Below are 6,016 nucleotides of genomic sequence, written 5' to 3' on the forward strand. Positions count from 1 at the left end.
GGAGGATGTGGGAGGTCTGCTGCCTCTCGGTCGAGATGATGATGTGCCCGCCAAACAACGCTCGCGCACGCTCACACGCGAGTGTTCCCTCGCCCCCTTCAGCCCAAAGCTGCAGTCACTGCAGTGCAGGATGGTGTGCGTTTTGTCTCACGCAACCTCGTTGTTATTTAGTGTTTAAGCAGGACTCGTTGCATGGATGATCAGAATAGTGAGCTCAGTATAAGTGTCGACTGCTTCGTCCTTTGATTGAAAGCTGTACACACCACCATGGCTGGGGGCCCCATTTTAAGGAGCCATACTATGGTGACACTGTGCGGGTATTCAGCATCTGTTGTTGTTCTAATGTGCAGAGTATAACTCCAACATAAGCAAAAAATAGCCATTAAATGAATTATTTTGTAACAGGACAAAAGTAATTTTAAATATTGAATACAGCAATTCATATTGCAAACACTGACTTACATTTTGAAGGATGACATTATTGGTCATCTTAATTTGCTACTCTTCCTCTTCATTCATTTCCTTTCATTTTAAAGCACCTGGCTGCCTCCAGGCAGTATTGGTACCCAAATGTACTATGATCAACCACTGATCATCAGCCCTTCACATAAGGGCTAGTAGTCTGTAACTAAACCACCTCCTCGGTTCAAGGGGAGTTATTATATATTGTTTGTACTCTATGTAAGGAATTAGGCAGAAAAAAAGACAGAAAATCAGGCTATTATAATATATTATTACTGATAAGTACTGAAATCACAATGTTTGAGAATTTTCCCATTGCCACATAAAAGAAACGTGACTGGTGAACACCATTTGTAGTGATGTATGGAGTTGTTAAAGTATTGTTTATTTAGTTAATTTTCATGTTTTCATATGATGCTGGATGCATTTAAAATGTCCTTCCAGTATGAATAGGAGTAGGTATTTGTCTTGTTTTATCAGGACTGTAGTTTACAGGACTGCAGACACACTTGATCCAGTCCGAAAGGTGCAAGCAGGAAAAGTGATGAGCGTGGACATTTTTAATTCTCAGCTCTGCTACAGAAGAACTAGAAATCCTTCTTTCAACCTCGACAATTATAAAGTGATGAATAATCTGTCACTGAAGACAATCATTGCCGTTGACACAGGTAATTACACAGCCTGGACATTGCTAACAAGCTGCATAATGGCAAATGGCTCATTGCTTATAGCTGGGGGATTGATGGTGATGGTTAAGGAGAAGTCAACTTTACAACAAAGTCATAATTCTCTAATATGCAAGGATAATTTTAAATACAGTTTCCCCCCCCCACTTTTCTGTCTGTCTCATTTTCACAGGCTATTAAATAGCAGTCCAAACGCTGTTTGAAATAGCTCTGGCAAACACAGCTGCAGAGCTGGCAGTATGAGAGTATGGACATTACTAACACTGGGGACTAATCATTTGGAATACTGCCGCATTAACTTAAACTGCAACCCCCAGCATTGAAGAACTGAAGACAAAAAAGGTTTTAAAGATGACAGTAAGTTAGAAAATATGATCTAGAAGCGATGTTTTTATGCCTCTTATCATAATTTAGTTTCGTACAATATTCGAGCATGAACGGATCTCTGAACCCCACAGGCCAAGGGGTCCGAGGGTTCGGAGGCCCATGCCTCTGTTTCAAGTGACTGTTATTGTTGGAAAGTCAAAGAGCTCAATAAAAAGTAGAAATGTCTTGATCGTTTTTTTGATCCAGATCCTGATCACAGTCATTTTCAACAGTCAGTATTGAGTGACTGACAACCAAATCCTCACCAATACTTGTTTTCGTTGATTTGTTTGTTCATATCAAGGCTGTACAGTAACATTTCATTCAAATACAGCACCTGAGACGGCAGAATGTCACCTAAATAGACACAAAATGACCAAAACCGACCCTCAAAACAACTACAAAGAAAAACAAAGCAACCAGAGACAGATAATTAAGGACTACCTCATCATACCAATGCCTAGAATACGTTTGGCCCAACCGTGATTCTCTTGCTGGGAAGGGGAAGGTAGCATCTGCAGCTGATGCCCCAACACTGATATCACATCAGGTCCTGTCAGCTCTTATCACACCGGCCCACCATCTCCTATCTTAATAGAGATCTGACTGTACGCCGTGGCTACGTGCTGACCCCAGGCGTGGCCTTTCTGCTTATCGGCCGTCCACAAGCTCACACTCCTCCAACATCCAGCAACTTTGCCGGCCTTGCTCGGCCAGCAGGGCCCTTCGGAGCCATGTTGTTTTTGATGCAATTAGTCGGTAATCTGTAAACTACTGCGGTAGGTCACACGGGACAAAGAACAACAGGCAGCGGCAGAGCAGCAAGTATTCAGTTATCAAAGAAAGTTCTATATTGATATGAGGGCTGATGCAGTGATTCCAGTGTATTTACAATCTTTCTGTAATTTGAAAAACTGTTCAACGACATGCACATTTTAAGTTGCTTTAATGGCATAGTTTGACATTTTATATGCTGTCTTGTTGAGTTAGATGAGAATATGTATACCACCCTCATATCTGTGATGATGAGGCTCTAGTTTCACATTTAGCAAACAGATATGAGAGTGATATCAATCTACTCATCTAAATAAGCAACGAAAACTAAATATGTTTATTTCTGGCAATGTTGAGCTCATACAACGTCACCGTTTGCACTTTAGGACTAAATTTACATAGCCTTCATAAAGTGGAGTCGAGACACAATTTACCTATCAACTGACTAAATCATATTCAAATTTGACGGCTGAAGCGATGAGAAAATCCACATGGTAATTGCAGAGTCCATATGAAAATGCAAACCGAGCAAATGATGCAGTTATGCATATCGTGTCTCTGATACATTAGAATTATTATCTCCACATGAAACAAGCGGGATAAAAGATGATTGACATATTTTTGCCTGTTTTTTTCTCCCCCCTCCTCTTTCCTCTATTATCTCAGATAATAACAGCATTGTCAGCAACAGAGCAGAAAGTTACACTCCTCAAATCGCAGCACCCCCGGGGAGAAAGTCCTGCGGCGCTCTCTGCGTCTTGGAGGCGCCACATGATAAAACTCAGGTAAGCGGAAAAAAAAAAAAAAAGCGGGGTGAGCGAAAGAAGCATGGATCACAAGGGCACCGACCATCACTGGAAGGGGCATCTGGGTAGTATAGTAATTAACCCTGCTGAGTGGTTGGCCTGGAAACTGCTGGCTCCACATGCCCCTGTCCACCCCTATCCCTCAAACCTTTGGAGGACCCAGAGATGATGGGATGTCAAAACCTCCCTGGTCACACTTATTAGAGCCAGTGAGCATTGCTGTGACCCCGGCTGGTCTCTCCCACTATCCAGGCTCCAGGGTAAGATAACTGGAGGGGGGTAGGGGGGGCAGAACAAAGTGGGTTGATACTGTGATAAGATGAGTGGTGTATGATATGGTACAACCCTTCTCAACATCTAAAACATGAAAGGGTAGGCACAAAGCTACAAAAGTCATGCACACACGTACAAATGATTCCTCCCTTGATCTCTCTTTGAACCACAAATACAGGGGGGGGGGGGCCGAACACACACCTGACTGATCGAAGCAGCATGGGGCCAATCAAAGCACTTCACAATGCACTTTTCTTTTACTTGCCCTCTAGTGGGGGATGTCGCCGTCACAGATAAGGGGCTAAGATTAGTTTTTGGCATGGGCTAGCGGTCTGGTACTGTTGGCTCATTTTATCTGGAGTGGTGATGATTGGCTTCAACGGCTCTCAACAATCCTCCTTTTGCTCTTTGGGGTCTGGGGAGGCAACCTGAACCTTTCAGCCGTGTGATACGTCTCTGATCAATGTTTAGCGAGTAAAAAGCTCATATACAGGTGGGTTTTCTATCATGGTTGTTTTTTTTTTTTCAAGTAGTTATTGATTAAGCAAGCAATACACCTCCACATATTCTCTCTTTACGAGTCTTACTTTGTCTTCTTCTTCTTTTGTGCCTAATCTATCTGGCGATGCATTCATAAGAGCTTGAAATCACCACGAGCTGTCCGATATTGATAAAGTCACCTAAAAATGTTGGGGTTTCCTGGTATAACCTGACCAATACTGGATTTTTAACGCAAATACCGATCTCAATATTAAAGAATTCAAGAAATCCAGTATTGGCTTAAACACAAAACATCTACATGTTGAGAACTTTGGCCACGACATGTCCTGAGTGGGACGATTTGCAATTTGTCAGTGCTCTCTGGTGGACAAACTATGTAATGGTCAGACTATTTCTAAAAGACCCCAAACATATCTTTGGCATTTCTGCACTTTAATTTATTTGTATACATCGGCCAACATATACACAAAGCCGATATACGGCGTCTGTTCATTTGCGATTCTTTATATATACAAATAAATATGATCAACTCTAACCCATGTCCCACCTTTAACCGGCCCACAACCGTGACTCTTTCTTACCAAGTCTTCCCTGAATCAGACAATGCGTCTCACTATAGTGTTTCTTTCTTTTTTTAACAGATATGCAAAAAAAAATAAAAAAAGGTCAACGACTTTATGAAGAACCCAATGCAAGCTGGTATCATCTTACAATTCCATTAGTTTAGACTCCATCTGGTTTATAAACTTAAACTCATTGGAGAAAAAAGGCTCGCTGCAGTGTGCCAAATCAGCTGCCTGGCACCGGGCCGACACTGGGTACGCACCATACTGTAGCTCCAGAGCTTCAATTCTTTCTCTCTCTCTCTCTCTTCGCCTCTATTTTGTGTCAGAGATTAAAAATAGCAAGTGGCTTTCTGCAAAATAAGCAGTTCATGGATTCTGGCTTTTTACACTGCGTTGGCCTGGAGAGGCCAGCTGTCACCTGCATGCAGGAAGAGAAGGCCTCACCACCGACTCCCAATGCACAGTGGGGTTGTGGACTCTGGCTGCTAGACAAAATGGGCGTGTCTGTGCATCCGTTTCACGGTGCTGGAAGACGTTTGGTGTCTATAACTTTGTTTTTAAAGTTACACGATCATGCTCAGACACTTTGTGTGTATGTGTTCGCATATTTATGTACATCGAACAGAAAATAAACATTCTTTTGGACATGAAGGAAAACCCCAAACGGTGGCAGATGCAATAAATATCTTTCCAAAAAATGTATACATTAATTCAATTAAAAATAGAATTTGAAGAATTTTAGACAACTCATTTGGGATGCCGGGAACAATCCTCTCTCCCAAGGCTGTAAAAAAAAAAGAGAAGAGAATCAAGTTAAGCCGCTCTAATCTGTAAAACAATCAAAAGACTGAGACTGCTGCATTTAGAATTAATGAGAGACCAACCTTGTGAACACTAAAAGAAATTAGTCAGAGAGATTTTCTGCAGATATGGGCTCATTTTCTGGTTCAGAACATTACTATCAAACAAACCTCATCTGTGTGTGAAAGCTCAAACAAATATTACACCAAGTTCACAAAGTCAGCCTCTGTGTCAGAGTGGAAGTTTCAATCCGATTGAATTGCTCCTTGTGCGGTTTCGAGCTTAAAGAGGAGCGAGCCGATACTAAGAGCAAGAAAAATAGAAAAACGTGCCCCGAGAGGATGAACTCAACACCCCTTTACTGACGACGGTATCGTTAAATAGTTATTTAAAGTGGATAATGTTCCAATCGTACATTTGATCTGTCAATGTTCAGGTCGGTCTGGTCAACATTGCATTTTCTTTATCCAATTTTAGCCATTGATTTTAGTTATTTTAACCATTTATTCACTAGGCTACTTTCAGAAACCTATTTCAACCATATCAATTACTATATTATTTCTGCATGGCTTTTTAAAGCTATTTCACCATTTATCTATTGCACAAATCAAACTATCTTCACCATTGCTTTTACCTTCCAAGTACATCCTGTGGTACAAGTCCCTCAGATATTTTCTGTTGTGTATGTGCAGGGGTCGGAAAAGACCAACTTCGAGACAGGTCATATTGCGGAATCATGCATTTATATGAATAAATATCAATAAATACAGTACTTCCACAT

Source organism: Pholis gunnellus (genome assembly GCF_910591455.1).
Source record: "Pholis gunnellus genome assembly, chromosome: 23".
NCBI lineage: Eukaryota > Metazoa > Chordata > Actinopteri > Perciformes > Pholidae > Pholis > Pholis gunnellus.